Genomic DNA, 20307 nt, shown 5'->3' on the forward strand with positions numbered 1-20307 from the left:
AGGGGTTCACTATTTACTCTTCTAAAAACTTTAAAAATTTTATTATTAGTAAGGTATAGGTGACAAAAATTTGTCACTTTATACTTATGGTGTGCAACATGATGTTTTGAGATATATATATATTATATATATAAATGGTTAAATTAAGCTGATTAGTGATTAGTATATATATCACCACTTTTCCTTCTTTATTAGCGTACATTTTTCCTTCCAATAAATAATATTTTTTCTTTTTTTAATTTTAGTTTGCTTCTGAAGTTTTTGATATCAAGGAATGGTTCTTTGTCATATGTAGTCTGGAACATGTGTCACAGTAAATCCTAGTTCAAGGTATTCCTTATAGAAAGCAGTCTTTGGGAAAATTCAAATTTTGATATGGTCCCAACTTTTGTATGCAATTTGCCTTAAGCCTTGCTTTTTAAGAAGTTAAGATTAAATCTATTGGAAATTATATTGTAAAGGAGAAATTCTTTATCCACATCATTGATTTTTAAATTATTTATTGTTTGACATTTTAAATACAACTTTTTAAGATTATGTAGAAGATATTTGTGTTAAGATCATTGTCATCCTTGATTCCATTATACACAGATAATTATTAACATGTAGCATATTTCCTCCAGTGTTTATTAATTTTTCCTTAGTTTCTCAATGAGGATATATACCTTTTTTAGAAAACTGAACTCATACTTTTAACCTAAGTTTATCAGGGCCCTTCCCTTTTATGATTCCAAGGGTAAGTCTTAGCTACCTTTCGTTGGAAAGTCAGCACCCATTCTTGTCCTTAGCACTTGGAATCTTTGTACTTGTGGATTATGAATTTCTTCACTGCTGCTTATGATCCAAGGCAATTCTGAATTGTAGACTATCTTCAGAGTCCAATCCCCTTCTGCCTCTTGTTACATAAGAATAAGTTACACTTGTTCCTTCCTCATTATTTTTACCCTGTCAGCCTTCTTATCAAATATTTTGAACTGCAATATAGGTAAATTTTTCTGAAGGATCAAGCATCTCTTAGAAAAATATTTCATTATAAGAGGAATAAAGATAATTTTAGCTAACAGGTGTTTTTGTAAGACTCCAAGTGGAGGCACTTCTAGAGTTGGCCTTGGGAAGGAGGAGTGGCCTGTGGGGAAACTACCTGACATGTTCTTACTTGGCGTTGTTTTCTCGTTCCCTGCCCATATTCTTCCAAAAAGTATTGTTGTTTTGTATGGCTCTGTTCTAAGCACTGATAATACAATGGTAAGTAAGACAGATGTTATTCCTGCTCAATGAGTTCACATTCTAGTGATAAGAGGTAGAAGATTAAAAAAAATTATGTAAGTTTATGACCTGTATATGAAGAAAAATGAATCACTAGAAGAGAATGAAGAGTGATGGGGCAGAGGTATGTTTTAGGTAGGATTATCAGGGACAGCCTCTTAAGGACCTGGCATTTGAAAAGAGAATGAGGAGAGAGTTCTGAGAACAGCAGAGGAAAGAATGTTTTAGGCAGAAAGAGGCAGAAAGCACCCTGAATGAGGCCAGATGTGATGTGTTCAGGTCTAACAAAAAGGCAACCTGAGTGGCAGGAGATGAAGTCAGAGGAAAAGATAAGGCCAAATCATGCCTGTATGCCCCATTGTGCCTGCCACTTCTTCACAACTTTCTGTCTGATGACATCATCCCCACATGCCAACAAGAGGAGCTATTTCTGCTTGAACCCTACTTGTGATCTGCACAATTAAACAGTGCCTCTGCTGAAAAGTTAAGTTTTATCCTCTGCTCAGTTTATTTTCTCTTGTTATCCTTAGGCTCTGGAGAGAGGAGTGCTTGTCTTGTGAATGAAGGTGAAAGTGAATGTTCCCATTCTGTGCATTCTCTATACCAATGAGACATTGATTAAGCAGATTCCATTCTTGTTGCCTGTGAAATAACAAAATGCAAGAAGAAAAGAATATATTTTTCTGAAACCTCTCACAGTCTTAATTTCATGTGAACAGAGTTTGTGTGAAACCTACTAGAGTACCTCCATTATTGTGCTGAGAAGCATTTGTGTCTTTCCTGCCTTACTTGAAGCCTGATGTAATTACAAAAATCACTAGCTGTCACAGTTCATTTTGCTACTCAGGAGGAAAAGGCTTTTTTTCCAATGTTCTTTTTCAGTTGTTCAGTATTTTGATGTCTATGTGCTTAGTGGGGAACTGTATCAGTTTATCCCACTGTATATATTCTTCTATTTTCTGTCATTAATGTATCTTAATGTGGTATAAAATGGCAATGAAATAGTTTTTATTGTAGTAGTACATGTATAATACAAAACTTTTTTAACCATTTTTAAGTGTATAGTTTTCTGTCATTAGGTACATTCACATTGTTTTGCCACTGTCCTCCCTCCATCTCTATAATTTTTCATCTTTCCCAATAGAAACTCTATTAATATTATACACTAGCTCCCTGTGTTAGTCTTTCTATTGCTGTGAAAAAATATCTGAGATAATCAATTTAAAAAGAGGAAATATTTATTTTAGCTCATGGTTTCAAAGTTTTTCAAAGCTCAGAGGTTGGTTGGTTCTGTCACTTTTCGGCCTGTGGCGAGGCAAACACCATAGCAGAGAGCATGTGACAGAACAAAACTGATTATCTCATGGCAGCCAGCAACCAAAGAGAGAGAGGAAGGGTGTACCCCTAGTAACCTCACTTACATTAGGCCTTACTTCCTATAATTTGCTCCATCTCCGGATAGTGCCAGAGGCTGGCAACCAAGCCTTTAGCACATGGTCTGTGGGGGCATTTCATATTCAAACCATCATAGCTTTCCTCATTCTCACCTCCTAACCCCTGGCAGACTTCCTTCTACTTTCTGTTTCTACAGAATTGACTACCTCATATAAGAGGAATCATGGAAAGTTTGTCATTCTTTGACTAGCTTATTTCACTTACCATAATGTCCTCAAGGTTCACCCAGGTTGTAGTATGTTAAGGTGAAATAACATTCCATTGCATGTTTGTAAATGCCATATTTTGTTTATTCGTTCATTTAGCAATGGATGTTTGGCTTGCTTCCACCTTTGGCTATTATGAAAAATACTGCTATGAACTTAGGTGTATAAATATCTGGTCAAGTTCTTGCTTTTGGTTCTTCTGGATGCATACTTGCAAGTGGAATTGCTGGATCATATAGTAATTCTTAGAAAGAAATTATTGATGTATTATAATTATACATAATAATTATACACAATAGCAGGATTTGGTATTACATATTCATATGTTCACACAAGGTAATGATATAATTTGGTTGATTTCATTCAGGTACCTCCCCCTTTGCCTCCTCCTCTCTCTGGTAATTCTGTGTTTACTTCTTTTGAGGAATCACCCTATTGTTCTCACAAAGGCTGCATCATTTTGCATACCCACCAGCAATGCCCAAGGATTCTGGTTTCTCCAAATCCTTGATAACACTTGCTAGTCTCTGTTTTTTTTTTTTTAATATTTATTTTTTAGTTGTAGTTGGACACAATACCTTTGTTTTATTTATTTATTTTTATGTGGTGCTAAGGATCGAACCCAGGGCCCGGCATGTGCTTGGCAAGCGTTCTACCACTGAGCCACAACACCAACCCTAGTCTCTGTTTCTTTGTATTAGCCATTCTAATGGGGGTGAAGTAGTATTTTCTTGTGGTTTTGATTTGCAGTTCTCTAATGACTAGTGATGAGGAGTATCTTTTCATGTGCTTATTGGCCCTTTTTGTATCTTTGGAGAAATGTTTATTATCAAATAATTTGTCTATTTTTCAATCTAGTTTTATTATTATTGATTGAAGGAGTTTATATGTTCTGAGTGTTAGTCTCTATCAGATATATGATTTGCAAATATTTTCTTTCATTCAGTGGAAGAATTATGAATTCAAATTTAAATCTTGACGAGTTTCACCTTATCTGTGTTTTTCTGTACTTTCTTGTGCTTTGGGTACCCATATCCAGAAAATTATTTTTAATGACAAATAGTAGTTTATTGTATAGTTTATGGTAATTTATTTAAACGATCTTCTGTGTACTTTTATTTTGAATAATATTTTTTAGATTAGGATTAACTAAGAAAATACTTGTAAAACCTGACACCTAAGACTCAGTAATTGTTATCAAAATTAATAATAAGAGTTACTTTTATTAGTAGTACTATTTGCTGCTTTCCTTGGTTGGAAAATCTTGTCGCCAGGGGACTATAGAAAATCCCAGAGATTTTTCTCAAGTACTTCTTATTTTCTCAGAATGAATTGTCTCTTTTATTTTTCTAAACAAAGAGCCCAGTGTTTAAATTATTTGGGCTCTTTTTTGGAATGAACTCCTTCTTTTAAATTTTTTTTTAAGTTGTAGATGAACACAATACCTTTATTTTACTTATTTTGTGGTGCTGAAGATTGAACCCAGTGCCTCACATGTACTATGTGAGCACTCTACCACTAAGCCACAACCCCAGCCCCTGAGTCACTGGGGTTACAGGCATGTCCAGTTATCTTTTTATTATTGAGCTGGAAGAGTTCTTTGTATATTCTGGCTGGGAACAGTGCAAGCCTGTAATCCCAATGGCTCTTGAGGCTGAGGCATGAGAATCCTGAGTTCAGAGTCAGTCTTAGCAACTTAGTGAAGCCCTAAGCAACTTAGCAAGATCCTGTCTCAAAGTAAAATATAAAACAAAAAAGGCTGAGGATGTGGCTCAGTGGTTACGATTGATGAGGATAATGACATATTAACTATCTAATTACAGAAAAAGTTTTAATTTTAAACTTACCTTTTATGACATGCAAAAGGATAGGAAGGGAACACAGGAAAAGAAAGTTGTATTAGTAGATTTCTGAATTAGTAGAATTCTGAAGACAAACTCTTTGTCTTTATTTTTCAGTAGTAATTTAAGAAATATTTAAAGTAATAGGTTATTGCCTTTATGTAATGCAGTATCTTTAAACTGACGAGTTATAACTAACTGAAATGTATCTCTTTTGACTCTTGTTATGAAACTATGGAGTTAGGAAAGTTGATTAGCCTAAAAGCAAGTTCCAGCCTTCTTTATGAAAGCTGTTAAATTAAATTGATTATTAAAGAGAGGGCAATTGTATTGTGTCATTGGAAACCTTAGCATAGAATTTGCTTGCTTGATTAAAATTTTAAGGCATTCTTTCCCATATTGATTTTCATTTTTTTAAAATGTTGTTTTAATTGACAGTAATTGTGTGTGTGTAGGGTACAATTCAGTATTTCAGTATTTTGATCTATTTATATCTTTTAGAAAGATTGATCAAGCTAGTTAGTCTATTACCTGATCAACTTACTTTTTTGTGATTAGAACTTTAAAAATCTGTTCTATCAGAACTTTTGAAACTTACATCATTAACTGTGATCATCATGCAGTACAATGGATACTAAAACTTATTCCTCCAGTGTTAACTGAAGATTTTACTCTTTGATCTCTACCTCTTTCTTCATCCTTCCCCATTCATACCTTCCTCCAGTCTTTGGTAACCACTCATATTAATTCTCTTTAGTTGAGTATTGCCAGCATTCTGAGAAGATTCCAGATGGCAATCTTGACGTTCATATGAGAAATTATTTTCACTGTTAAAGTAATGAAACAGCAAACTTAACACATTTGTTATTTGTTGACAAATGGTAATATAATGTAAAAGGATAACTTTCCTCAAAAGAAAACTCCCTATAATTTTTTTGGGGGGAGGGGATACTGGAGATTCAACCCAGGGGTGCTTAACCACTAAGCCACATCCCCAACCCTTTTCATTTTTTATTTTGGGACAGTGACTCTCTAAGTTATTTAGGGCCTCATTAAGTTGCTAAGGTTGCCTTTGAACTTGCAATCCTCCTGCCTCTGCCTCAGTTGCTGGGATCACAGGTGTGTGCCACCATGCCTGGCCTCCCTATAAAATTTTTGAACTGTCCTGAGATTTCTAGAACTTATTTTACAGGTGTAAAGTTTAGAGGTAAATACTTAAAAAATAAGTCGTTACTATGTGTTTTCTATGTGTGGGTCGTGTTCTAAGAGCTTTATATATGAACTCAGTCCTTATAACAACTCCATGAGGTAGACACTGTTATTTTCTCCATGCTCCAGACAAGAAAAACTCAGGCACAGAAAGCATAAGTGATTTTCTTAAAGTCTCACAGTTAACACTGGGCACATCCAGTAATAAACATATACAGTCTGGTTGCAGATTCTGTACTCTTTTCCCCCACATCTTAGTTTTTAGTTTGTTTTCCCAAGTTATAAGTACACATAGGTTAAAGAATCCAATAGTTCTATTTTATAGGGTTTATTATCAAAAATATCATTCCCTAACTTGCCCCTTCCTACCGATAACTACTTTTAGTTGATTATTGTTGTATTTCTGTGCGTATCTCTAAATAAACATGCTTATTTTGCTGCTTGACTTTTCACTTGATGTGATCTCTTTGCTTCTGCTATTGAAAATAATTATTTAGCTCTCCCACAACTGATTCCCAGTGCCTTCATAGTTACTTCATTCGTTGGGTGAGTTCAGTATTTATTATTTTTGGAGGGGGTTAATTTTTTCTTCTTAGTTATACATGACAGTAAAATGTAATTTGACATAGCATAAATACATGGAATGTAACTTCCCATTCTTGTGGCTGTACATGATATGGAGTTACACTGGTTGTATATTCATATATGAACATAGGAAAGTTATGTCCAATTCATTCTACTGTCTTTCTCTCTTCTGTCTCCCCTCACTTCCCCAGTATTCAGTGTTTACATTGATTTATTATGGAAAAATGCCTTGAGGTGAGCCATGTTGTAAACTGTGCTTAGATTTTTTTTTATTTCCTGACATTTTATTTTCCTTGAAAATAATTGCTTTTTTCCTTTAATCTAGTTTTTTCCATTCAGTTTTCACTAATTTACATCTTTGCCAGTTGTCTAAATTATATGCGTCTGTTGTTATTTTCAAGTCTCTAAGAAATCTCTCCTGAAATCTTGAACAGGAACCATCTGTCTCAGTTGTATGGCAGTTACACTGCTGTGGATCTGTTTTCATTAATTCTGGAAACTCTTCTCCTTTTTCCTCAGGAACATTTTTCAATTTTCTCTGTATTCTTTTTGAATCACCTTTTATTCATCATTCCTCTGAACTATTCTATATTTCTTATCATTTCTTTTCTATTTTCTGTATTTTTACCCTTTCACTCTATTTTTTGGGTAATTCTCTATTATATTTTCTAGTTTTTCTCTAAATGTAAAAATTTCTCCTCATATTTTCACTTTCCATTAGCTGCTATTTTATTATTGTATTTTATGTTGAATGTTTCTCTCCTGAGAATTCTTGAGATACAAAGTTCAGATTCCCATATTAGAATTTAGAGCCTACAAAGGAAAGTTGAACGCATTATTTTCCGTACCTAAAAGGAATATCAACAGGACCAAAGGAAGAAGAGATTAAATTTACCTGACATAATTTAAAAAAAAAAAAAAACCAAACCAAACAAAAAAAACTTCATAGAAATGGTAATGACTTAAAAAAAAATGGTAATGACTAAGCTGTGTGTCTAAAAAGGGTGTTGTTAGCAAATGGAGTGAGAAAGGTGTTCCAGAACAGAAGTGAGAAAATATAATGGGAGTGAATGGTGAAAAATGCAGTGTGGTTAGAGGAGATTGGATAAGGGAGAAGAAATAAATAGTGAAACTTCAAAGGTATGCCTAGATTAGGTTATATGGACCTTGGAGATCTTTAAGAAAGGAAGTAAATATTGTTTGTTTGTTTTAAAGGAGGTAATGTATTTGGTGCTGTGTGTAGGTCAGTTGAGTAGGGAGACAGGTAGCAGAATAACATTTTGATGGTTCATATGGTATTCTGAGTAACAATAAAAATCTGAGTTGAAATAATGTGTTTGAATCTAGCATTACTGTTATTTATGAAGAATTTACCTGCATCTGGACATGGGAAGTGAAAGAAAGGGAATTATCAAGATTTTTCACATGGAAGATGGTAATTGGTGATGCTATTAGCTGAGACTAGAATATAGTAATAATATTTTTAGGAAAAATGTAATGTTTTTAGTCTTTAACATGTAATGTTTCATATGGTTTTGTGGAAAATAAGTAGATATGTCTGTCTGGAAGCTGGAAGTACCTTGTGAGCAACTCAGAAAAAAGGACAGTCTTCTTTTAGGCACTGGGAACATACGAGAATTAAAAATTAGGAAGATCGTAACATACTACTGTTGTGAAACCACAAGAGTAGGTAGATACGATGATCCAAGGGACAGCATTTAGCTCTACATGAAGACTAGAAGGAAGTGGGTGGGATATGATTAAGCACACATAAGGAAGGAAGAGGGCAGCTGTCTCACACAGTGCTTTTGTTCTTCTTCCTACCTCTTTTCAATGTTTCTGTGAAATGCTGAGTATATATAAAAGAATATTTACATGTTAAATATATGTAAATTATAGTCAATAATAACCTAATTGCTGTATTTAAGAAAAATTACAAATACCTTTGTAGTTTTTCTGTTTTCCTCTCTATTCAGAGATAACCACTGTCTTAAATTTTTAATTTAATTTTTTGGTGCTGGGGATTGAATCCAGGGCCTTGCACATGCTAAGGACGTGTTCAACCACTGAGCTATAACCCCAACCCCACTGAATTTTAAAAAATATTCTCTTTTCATTTTGATATAATTTTTTGTTCTTTTTTTAAATTTTTTTTTTATTCTTTAGTTGTAGTTGGACAAATACCTTTATTTTATTTTTATGTGGTGCTGAGGATCGAACCCAGGGCCTCGCACATGCTAGACGAGCGCTCTACCGCTGATCCACAACTCCAGCCCCAATTTTTTTTTTTGTTCTTAAGCAATTATTGTTTTGCATCTTATTGAACTTTACAAAGATAGTCACAGTGTGTATATTCTTTTGGAACTTAAATTTTTTAAAAATTGTGTTCATTAGTTTTTGAGATTGACTTTTGACATATTAGGTTCAGTTATAATCATTTTTAATACAGTGTATTATTCTTTGCATGAATAAACCAAATTTATGTATAATTCTACTATTAATATTCTGTCAATACAGAGATTTACATTGATCAGTTTTATAATATTAAATCAACTTGGCATTGATAGAATCAACTCACTTTAATAATACTTTATGCACATTTTAAAAAATGAATTGTGTTTGATTATTGGGGTTGGTTTCTAGGCTCCGTCTCCTATGCTTTAGAGACTGTTAGCTCTGATGTATGGGTGCTAGAAGATATATAGGGAGAACACTGGGCACCTTGAAAACCAGGAAATGTCCTGGATTTTCAGAACTGCCTGGACATTACACTTAGTGCCCCTAAGCACCATTTCTCTTGTATTATCTAGACCGTCAGATTCCTGGTCACTGCCCCCTAGAGGACAGACTGAGGATTGGGGTAGAGACTATCAGGGACAGAATTTCAAGATATGGGCTTGAATTATAGATAATCTCTCCTGAGAAAGATGTCCACAGAAGGAGGAGAAGAAGATGTAGTTGATTTTCAGGTGTGTGTCCAAGGTCAGGGACTGTACTGAATTTTTCTCCCAAACTACCTTGTATTTAGAACTTGCAAAACTTTACTTTTACAAAGTGTTTAACATATTTCAACTACTTTATTTCACTTTCTTCTTACAATAGACAGTTTTAGCTCTTTAAAATAATATATGCTTTGTGTACCCCATAGTCTTCCCTCTTTTCTTATACTTTTGTCTAATTTATGCTATGAATTCATAACCTATAGAGTTGAAAAGGTTTCTTTTTTCTTTCATTTTCATTCATTCTAATTATTTATACATGAAAGTAGAATGCATTTTGACACTTTGTACATAAATGGAGCACAACTTCTCCTTCCTCTGGCTGTACATGGTGCAGAGTCGCACTGGTAGTGGAATCATATAATAATGTCTATCTCATTCCACCGTCTTTCCCATTTCCACACTCCCTTCTCTCCCCTCACTCCCCTCTGCACAATCCAAAGTTCCTTCATTTTTCCCTACCCAGCCCACATCTGCATCATCCGCTAATCAGAGAAAACATTAAACCTTTGGTTTTTTGGGGTTTGGCTTATTTTGCTTACTGTGATATTCTCCAGCTGCATCCATTTACCTGCAAATGCCATAATTTCATTCTTTAATGCTGAGTAATATTCCATTTTGTGTACCACATTGTCTTTGTCCATTCTTCTGTTGAAGGACATCTAGGTTGGTTCCATAGTTTAGCTATTGTGAATTGAGCTGCTATACACATTGATATAGCTGTGTCACTGAAGTATGCTGATTTTAAGTCCTTCGGGTATAAACTGAGGAGTGGAATAACTGGGTCAAATGGTGATTTCATTCCAGATTTTCTGAGGAATCTCCATACTGCTTTCCAGAGTGGCTGCACCAGTTTGCAGTTCCACAAGCAATGCATGAGTGTTCCTTTTCCCTCATGTTCTCGCCAACACTTATTATTGCTTGTATTCTTGATAATTGCCATTCCGACTGGATTGAGATGAAATCCTTGAGTAGCTTTGATTTGCATTTCTGTAAATGATGAATTTTTTATGTTCGTTGATTGATTATATTTCTTCTGAGAAGTGTCTGTTCATTTCCTTAGCCCATTTATTGATTGGGTTATTTTATTTTATTGGGGTTAAGTTTTTTTAGTTCTTTATATATACTGGAGATTAGTGCTGTATATGATATTCATGTGGTAAAGATTTTCTCCATTCTGTCGGCTGTCTTTTCATGTTATTGTTTCCTTTGCTGAGAAGAAGCTTTTTAGTTTGAATTCATCCCATTTATTAATTTTTGATTTTACTTCTTGTATTTTAGGAGTCTTGTTGAGGAAGCCAGTCCTAAGCTGACATGAAGATTTGGGCCTACTTTTTCTTCTTGTTATGTGCAGGGTCTCTGTTCTAGTGCCATCCACTTTGAGATGATTTTTGTGCAGGGTGAGAGATAAAGGTTTAATTTCAGTTTGCTATATATGGATTCCAATTTTCCCAGCACCATTTGTTGAAGAGGCTATGTTTCTCCAATGTATGTTTTTGGCACCTTTGTCTAATATAAGATAATTGTAATTTTGTGGGTTAGCCTCTGAGTTCTCTCTTCTGTACCATTGGTCTACCTGTCTGTTTTGGTGTCAATACCATACTGTTTTTGTTACTACTGCTCTATAGTATAGTTTAAGATCTGGTATTGTGATGCCTCCTGGTTCACTTTTCTTGCAAGGATTGCTTTGGCTATTCTGGGTATCTTATTTTTCCAAATGAATTTCATGATTGCTTTTTCTATTTCTATAAGGAATGACATTGGGATTTTAATTGGAATCACATTGAATCTGCATAGAGCTTTAGGAAGTGTGGCCATTTTGACAGTATTAATTTTGCCTATCCAAGAGCATGGGAAATCTTTCTGAACTAAGGTCTTCTTCATTTTCTCTCTTTGGTATTCTGTAGTGTTCATTGTAGAGATCTTTCATCTCTTTTGTTAAGTTGATGCCCAATTTTTTAAAAAATTTTTTGAGTTTTGTGAATAGGGTGGGTTTCCTAATTTCTCTTACTGTGGATTCATTGCTGAAGTATAGAAATGCATTTAATTTAATGGGTATTGATTTTATATTCTGCTACTTTGCTGAACTCATTTATTAGTTCTAGAAGTTTTCTGGTGGAATTTTTTAGATCTTCTAAATATAGAATCATGCCCTCTGGGAATATTGATATTTTTGAATTCTTCTCTTCCTGTTCATATCCCTTTAATTTCTTTGGTCTGTCTGATTGCTCTGGCTAGCGTTTTAAGGACAATGTTGAATAGAAGTGGTGAAAAAGAGCATCACGGTCTTAAACAGTTTTTAGGGGGATGCTTTTAATTTTTCTCCATTTAGAATGATGTTGGCTGTGGGCTTAGCACCTAGATAGATTTTACTATGTTGAGATAAGTTTCTACTATCTCTAGTTTTTCTAGTGTTTGGAACATAAAGAGGTGCTATATTTTTTGTCAAATGCTTTTTTGTGCATCTATTGAGATGATCATATGATTCTTGTCTTTAAGTCTATTGATGTGATAAATTACATTTATTGATTTCCATATGTTGAACCAACCTTGTATCCCTGTGATATGAACCCCATTGATTATGGTGCATCATCTTTTTAATGTGTTTTTGAATGCAATTTGCCAGAATTTTATTGAGAATTTTCTCATCTATGTTCATCAGGGATATTGGTCTGAGGTTTTCTTTCCTTGATGTGTCTTTGTCTGGTTTTGGTATCAGGGTGATACTTGCCTCATAGAATGAGTTTGGAAAGGTTCCCTTCTTTTTTATATCATGGAATAATTTGAGGAGTACTGGTGTTAATTCTTCTTTGAAGGTCTTGTAGAACTTGGCTGAGAATCTATCTGGTCCTGGGCTTTTCTTGGTTGGTAAACTTCTGATGGCATCTTCTATATCATTGCTTGAAATTGATCCGTTTAAATTGTGTATGTCCTCCTGATTCAGTTTGGGTAGATCAGGTCTCTAGAAATTCGTTTGTGTCTTTGAGATTTTCTATTGGAGTGTAAATTTTCAAAATAGTTTCTAAGTATTTTCTGTATTTCAGTAGTGTCCATTGTGATGTTTCATTTTTCTTCATGAATTTTAATAATTTGAGTTTTCTCTCTTTTTCTCTTCATTAGTGTAGCTAAGGGTTTCTCTATTTTATTTATTTTTTTTCAAAAAAAACCCCAACTTTTTTGTGTGCCAATTTTTTGAATTGTTTCTTTTGTTTCAATTTCATGCCAATTTTAATTATTTCCTGTTTTCTACTACTTTGGGTGTTGATTTTTTATTCTTTTTCTAGGGCTTTGAGATGTATTGTCAGGTCATTTATTCATTGACTTTCTAAAAATGAATGAGCTCAATGTAATGAACTTTCCTCTTAACATTGCTTTCATAGGTCCCAAAGATTTTGATATGTTGTATTGGTGTTCCCATTTAGCTCTAAGTACTGTTTTGTTTCTTCTGCTATCCATTTGTCATTCAATAGCATGTTATTTAGTCTCCAGCTGTTGGAATAGCTTCTATTTTTTTCTTTTTTATCATTGATTTCTAGTTTCATTGCTTTATGGTCTCACAGAATACAGGGTAGTATTTCCGATTTTTTGTATTTGCTAAGAGTTGTTTTGTGGCATAAGATATGGTCTATTTTAGAGAAGGATCCATGTGCTCCTGAGAAGAAAGTGTATTTGATCATTGATGGATGAAATTATGTATGTCCATTAAGTCTAAACCATTGATTGCATTATTTAGTCCTATAGTTTTCTTTGTTTGGTTTTGAATGGAAGATCTAACAGGGGTGAGATAGGTCTGTTAAAGTCATCAAGTATTGTTATATTGTGGTCTATTTGATTCTTGAAATTAAGAAGGGTTTGTTTGATGTATATAGATGCTCCATTGTTTGGGCATAAATATTTACGATTGTTATGTCTTCTTGATGTATAATTCCCTTAAACATATGAAATGTCCTTCTTTATCCATTTTGACTAACTTTATCTGATATGAGGATGGAAACCCCCACTTGTTTACACTGTCCATGTGAGTAATATTATTTTTTTCAACCTTTTACCTTTAGTCTGTGGATGTCTTTTCCTGTGAGGTGAGTCTCTTGAAGACAGCATATTGTTGGGTTTTTTAAAATTTAATCCAGTCTGCCAGTCTGTGCCTTTTGATTGATGGGTTTAAGACATCAACATTCAGGGTTATTATTGAAATATGATTTGTATTCCTGGTCATTTTGGTTTATTTTGGTTTTAATTTGACTGTTTTTTCCTTTGATTGACTTTTCCTTTAGTGTAATTCCTCCCTTTGCTGGTTTCATTGTTTTTTTTCATTTACTCCTCAGGGATTATTTGCTGAGAATATTCTGTAGTGTAGGCTTTCTAATTGTGAATTCCTTTTACTTTTGTTTATCATAGAAAGTTTTTATTTCATCTTCAAACCTGAAACTTAGTTTTGCTGGATATTAAATTCCCACTGGTATCCATTTTCTTTCAATGTTTGATATATATTATTCTAAGACCTCCTGGTGTTGAGGGTCTGGGTTGAGAAATCAGCTGAACTCTGAATTGGTTTCCCCCTATATGTAATTTGATTTTTTTTTTCTCTGTGGTCTCTAAAATTCTGTCCTTTCTGCATGGTAGTCATTTTCATTATAATGTGCCTAGATATGAGTCTGCTGTAATTTTGTACATTTTGAGTCCTATAACTCTTGTAGTTGATTTTCCTTCTCCTTGCCTTCGTCTGTTCTGATAAATCTTGAAGTTGCTCTTTTCATGTTATCCCTTATTTCTTGGAAGTTCTCCTCATGGTTTCTTACCATCTTTTCTATATGCTCAACTTTATTTTCAAGAATGTGTATTTTGTCTTTATCGCCTGAGGTTCTATCTTCCAAGTAGTCTAGTCTGTTGGTGACACTTTCCATTGAGTTTTTAATTTGGTTCATTGTTTGCTGAGAATATAAAAATAAAAATTTTTCTTTGTATAATCTCTGCCTCTTTATTGAAGTGATCTTTCACTTCCTGTATTTTTTCTCTCATACCATCCTTTATTTCAAAGATCAGTTTAACTATGTACCTTCTAAACTCCTTTTCTGACATTTATTCTACTGTGTTGTCTATGGGTTTTATTGTTGGAACATGTTAATTTGTTTGAGGCACTTTGTTCCCTTGTTTTGTCATGTTGTTTGTGTGTCTTCCCATTAATGGTATGGATCTAAGGCCCTACAGTTTCTACCCTGTAGTTTTATAGTGTCCCTGAATGCTTCCAGTACCTCATCTTTAAGTGGGAGATCAGTATTAACAGCACCCAATGCAAATAATATACAATCTTAAACCACATAGCTCCTATTAAGGCATCTACAGTTTTGTCACAATAAACAGAGATGATGTGTTCAATTATTGTCTACAATATTGACGATAAGTTTGCTAAAAGGGTTTATAATGATGAAAAGAAAAGGAACAGAAGTAGTATAGGATGTGATGTTTATGAGGAACAAGGACAGAAGATAGAGTTAAAAAATTATAGAAAGAGCAAGGGAGGAATTAATAGAGGTTGGCTGTTAGCATGAGAGAAATGAGAAAGAGAATCCAGGGAGACAGATAAGTGAGATAAAAAATATATACAGATAAAAAAAAGCAAAAATATAAGAATACAAAATAAAACTGTAATATAATATTCAGACATCCCATTCCTCAATAAATTTATGCAAGAAAAATATTTGGATTTCAAGGTGGTAGAGATGTGGGGGTGGTCTCTATGGAAAATTCATCGATTGCTTTCATTGGCTTTCAAAAATTTTCTCCGTTTCCTATCTCTGCTGATAAGGTGGGGTTGTCTGAAGTTTGATGATAGCTCTAGTCCAGTGGGTGCTGGACGATTGGCTGGGTGAGCCAATAGCAAGATGCCCTCACACCCTTTTCCAGTCTTTCCACCTATTATAGCTGGCCTCTTCTGTCCCCGCACTTCAGGACTCACTGAGCTGGAGAGAGCCCAGTTTCTCCAACCTGTTCTCTGCCCAGGGAACTGCCCTTGGTCTCTGGCTTTGCACAGGTTTTCCAGGCCCAGGTTTTTTGATCTGGGCTCCAGATTCCCCAGGCTCTTACTTATTGCACTCCCAAGATCTCAATGCTGTTTCAGCTCGGAGAGAAGCCACCAGGGATGTGCTTACACAAAGGTACAACACTGCCAAGAGGCAGCTAGATGGCGGCCACTAGCACACCCAGCAGAAAGACCTCATGTGAAACCAGACCTCTAAGTACCCCGACATTATATCTCCAGGCCCTAACTAGTGTCCCCAGACAGAGGCTGCTGCACCCTGATATGATTGCAGTGGCAGAAGCAAACCTGCAGGTCACTTGGCCCTCAACTCTCATCCCAGGCCCTGGCGGCAGCCACATATAACCAAACCTGCGAGTACCCTGATAATGGATTTTCAGGCAGCAGTGGGCAGCAGGCAGTGGGTGAACTGCAGGTGGTCTGCAGGCAGTTGTCCGGCTATCAGCAGGTGGACATTGGGCAATGGGTGATGGGCAGGCAAAAGGCACCAGGCAAACGGTGGGCGGTCAATGGTGGCCAGCGATTGATCTCAAAAAAGTTTTCTTTTGACAAATGAACATGGGAATATCTGTCTATCCTTGATTTCCACTGGGGATGTTGTTGGATCATTGTGTATTACTGAAGGTGAACCATGCTTTGTTTACTGGAATGCTTCATCAGCTTTAAGTATACAGAAGTTAGTAAATGCAGATTCACTGCCCATAATAACCTGGAATTACTGAAGGAAGACAATAAGTAGAAGAGACTTCATTCTCTAGAATGCTAAAGAAAGTCTACTGAAATACCCTATTAGGGGTTACAGAGGATGGGAGACAAATATAGCTCAAACTGTACATAAAACTAGTGTATGTTCATGATAGACATCATGCTTTACTTTTTATTTCATTTTGCCTTGACGGTTGATAACTCAGCAATGATGTGTTCTTCTATGTTATTGAAACCTGAATATCAATTTATCCTATTACATCTGATTTAACAAGATTCAGAAACTGTGGCTCTTACTTTATTTCCTATACTTAAATGTGTGTATCTCAATAGTATATATTTTTTTAAGTAGATGAACACAGTACCTTTATTTTATTTATTTTTATGTGGTACTGAGGAATGGAACCTAGTGCTAGACAAGTGCTGTGCCACTGAGCTACAATCCCAGTCCAATAGTATATTAAAAAAATTATTTTTTATTTTATTTATTTATCTTTATGTGGAGCTGAGGATTAAGCCCAGGGCCCTCACACATGCTAGAGCAATAGTATATATTTGAAATGATCAAAAAGGAATGTTGTTGCTATTTGCTATTTTAATAAAATACTTAAATCCCTTAAAAATAAATTCTGTTTATGTTTGAAAATGAGATTGTACTAGGATTCATTTCTCATTGTCTAATTTGGTATGAGTGTTAAGTTAGTCTTATAAAATGAATGGGTATCTTTCAGCATTGTTTTCTAGTTTTCAGTGTACAAATCTTGTACATCTTTGATTAAATGTTTTCCTGAGTATTGTTTTTATTTTTATTGGATTTTCTTGGACAGTATCACGAATATGAATGGGATTTGCTTTTTAATTTTTTTTTAGGTTTTATTGCTAATGGTTTCTTGTGTGTTTATTTTGTATCTTTTCACTTGCTGAATTTGCTTACTAGCTCTGTCAGTTTTTTCTTTTTAATCTATACAGCTTTGGGGGGATAAAATCTTATTATCTCTTAAAAGAGATAGTTTTACTTCTTCCTTTGGTTTATCTGGAAAGTAGTTTGATTTTTTTCACCTATTTAAAATGTGGTTGGAGAATATAATTTTTGTGAAACTAATCCTTTAATATGTGTTACTCATTCCTTTGATTTTACTTTATAATTTGTTTTTATCACCTATAGTCTATGTATATTTTTAAAATAACATATTGTTTAGTTTTGCTTAATTTTGAATTTTATATTAGTGGGATGGTTTATTGTTCTGGTATTTGCTTTTCTGTTCTGCTGTAGACTAAATTGTATCTACCCACAATGTTGGAGTTCCAACCCTGGTGTAATGGTAGTCAGAAATGGACTTTTCTGTAAATGATTAGATTAACTGAGATCATGATGTGGGACCCTCTTTGTGGCATTAGTTCCCTTATAAGAAGAAGTACTGGAGAGCTTTCTTTTTCTATTCTCCTTGCTATGTGAGGACACAGTGAGAAAGTGGTCAATTATAGGATAGCAGAAGAGCACTTCTCTACAAATGACCATGCTGGCACCTTGGTCTTAGACTGATAGCTTCCTGAATCTTGTAGGAATATGAATATTGTTATATAAGCCATCCAGTCTGTGGTATTTTGTCATGGAGAATTAAGCTAAAACTTTCTTTACCATATTAAGTTTTTAAGAATCATTCATATATAAGGATATAATTTTAAGATCTTATTATGTCATTATTTATCTGTTCTGCAAATGGTGGACGTTTGAATTGTTTTCAGCTTTTTTTGTTGTTGTTACAAACATTGCTTTTATTAATAGTCTATGTATCTCCTGGTGCATGGGTTAAGAATTTATTAGAGTTTTGTGCATGGTGAGAGAGGTTTAATTTCATTTTGTTGTATATGGATTACCAGTTTTCCCAGCACCATTTGTTGAAGAGGCTAGCTTTTTTGTAAAGCATGTTTTTAGCACCTTTGTCTGTCCTCTCTTCTGTTTCATTGGTCTATCAGTCTAGTTGGTGCCAATACCATGCTGTTTTTGTTACTATTGCTCTATAGTATAGTTTAAGGTCTGGTATAGTGAAGCCACCTGTTTCACTCTTTCTGCTAAGGATTGCTTTAGCTATTCTGGGTCTCTTATTTTTCCAGATGAATTTCATGATTGCTTTTTCTACGTCTATGAGGAATGCCATTGGGATTTTGATCAGAATTGCCTTAAATCTGCATAGTGCTTTTGGAAACATGGTCATTTTGATAATATTAATTCTGCCTATCCAAGAGCAAGGTAGATCTTTCCATCTTTTAAGGTCTTCTTTGATTTCTTTCTTTTGTTGTTTTGATTCCCAAGGTTTTTGTTTGTTTGTTTGTTTTTTTGTTTTGTTTTTTTTTTTAGGTTATTGTAAATGTGGAAACTTTCCTCATTTCCCTGTCAGAGGATTTGTCACTGATGTGCAGAAATGTCTTTGATTTATGGGTGTTGATTTTATATCCTGCTACTTTGCTGAATTCATTTACTAGTTGTAGAAGTTTTCTGATGGAACTTTTTGGGTCTTCTAAGTGTAGAATCATATCATCAGCAAAAAGTAGGCTTAATCTTCATCATGTCAGATTAGGCCCCAACTTCCTTAATAATACTCCTATAGTGCGAGACTTAAAATCAAGTATCAATAAATGGGGTGGACTCAAACTAAAAAGTTTCTTCTCAGCAAAAGAAACAATCCATAAAGTGAATAGAGAGCCTACATCTTGGGAGCAAATTTTTACCCCTCATACATCGGAGCACTCATCTCTAGTGTATATAAAGAACTCAAAAAGCTAACCACCAAAAAAACAAGTAACCCAATCAATAAAGGAGCGAAGGACCCGAACAGACACTTCTCAGAAGAGGATATACAATCCATCAACAAATATATGAAAAAATGTTCTCATCTCTAGCAATTAGAGAAATGCAAATCAAAACTACTCTAAAATTTCATCTCACTCCAATTCGAATGGCAGTTGTTATGAAGACAAACAACAATAAGTGTTAGCAAGGATGTGGGGGAAAAGGCACACTCATACATTGCTGGTGGGACTGCAAATTCGTGCAGCCAATATAGAAAGCAGTATAGACATTCCTTGGAAAACTGGGAATGGAACTACCATTCGACCCAGCTATCCCTCTCCTTGGTCTATACCCAAAGGATTTAAAAACAGCATATTGCCGGGACACAGCCACATCAATCTTTATAGCAGAACAATTCACAATAGCTAAACTGTGGAATCAACCTAGATGCCCTTCAGTAGATGAATGGATAAAAAAAAATGTGGTATATATACACAATGGAATATTACTCAGCAATGAAAAAGAATGAAATCATGGCATTTCCAGGTAAATAGATGGCACTGGCGAATATAATGCTAAGTGAAGTTAACCAATCCCAGGAAAACAAATGCCAAATGTTTTATTTGATATAAGGAGACTGATTCTTTGTTGGGTAGGGAGGGGGAGCATGGGAGGAATAGATGAACTCTAGATAAGGCAGTGGGGTGGGAGAAGGGAGGAGACAGGGGGTTAGAAATGATGGTGGAATGTGATGAACATCATTATCCAAAGTACATGTATGAAGACACAAATTGGTGTGAATATACTTTATGTACAACCAGAGATATGAAAAATTGTGCTCTATATGTGTAATAAGAATTGTAATGCATTCCACTGTCAATATATTAAAAAAACAATAAAAAAGAATTTGTTAGATATATGTAATTACCAATATTTAAGTGTTTGTGACTTTCAAAACCAGGGGTTTCATATGGTGTAGAATAGTATCGAGGAGCAAAAATAAATGCTTCTAAATAAAACTTCCTAAGTGATTATACTCATTATTTTAATATATGTGGGATGAGAGTTTGCCTCCACATCTTTCTCAACATTGGATATTGTCATATTTTTATGCTCTTTTTGTACATAGTGTTACACTTTTTTTGTACTATGATGCATGTTGAGGTAATTTTGCTCAGTTCTCGAAGTATTGGGAAGCTGATTTTTTTTTAAA

The 20307-nt window shown here is 34.6% G+C and overlaps 1 protein-coding gene across 1 annotated transcript in view; it reads left to right on the forward strand.

Annotated features, from left to right (window-relative positions):
• Positions 1-20307, forward strand: part of Ap3s1 (adaptor related protein complex 3 subunit sigma 1) — an 81999-nt gene that overhangs the window by 4943 nt on the left and 56749 nt on the right. The window lies entirely within an intron of this gene.

The sequence above is a fragment of the Callospermophilus lateralis genome, chromosome 5, assembly GCF_048772815.1.
Source record: "Callospermophilus lateralis isolate mCalLat2 chromosome 5, mCalLat2.hap1, whole genome shotgun sequence".
NCBI lineage: Eukaryota > Metazoa > Chordata > Mammalia > Rodentia > Sciuridae > Callospermophilus > Callospermophilus lateralis.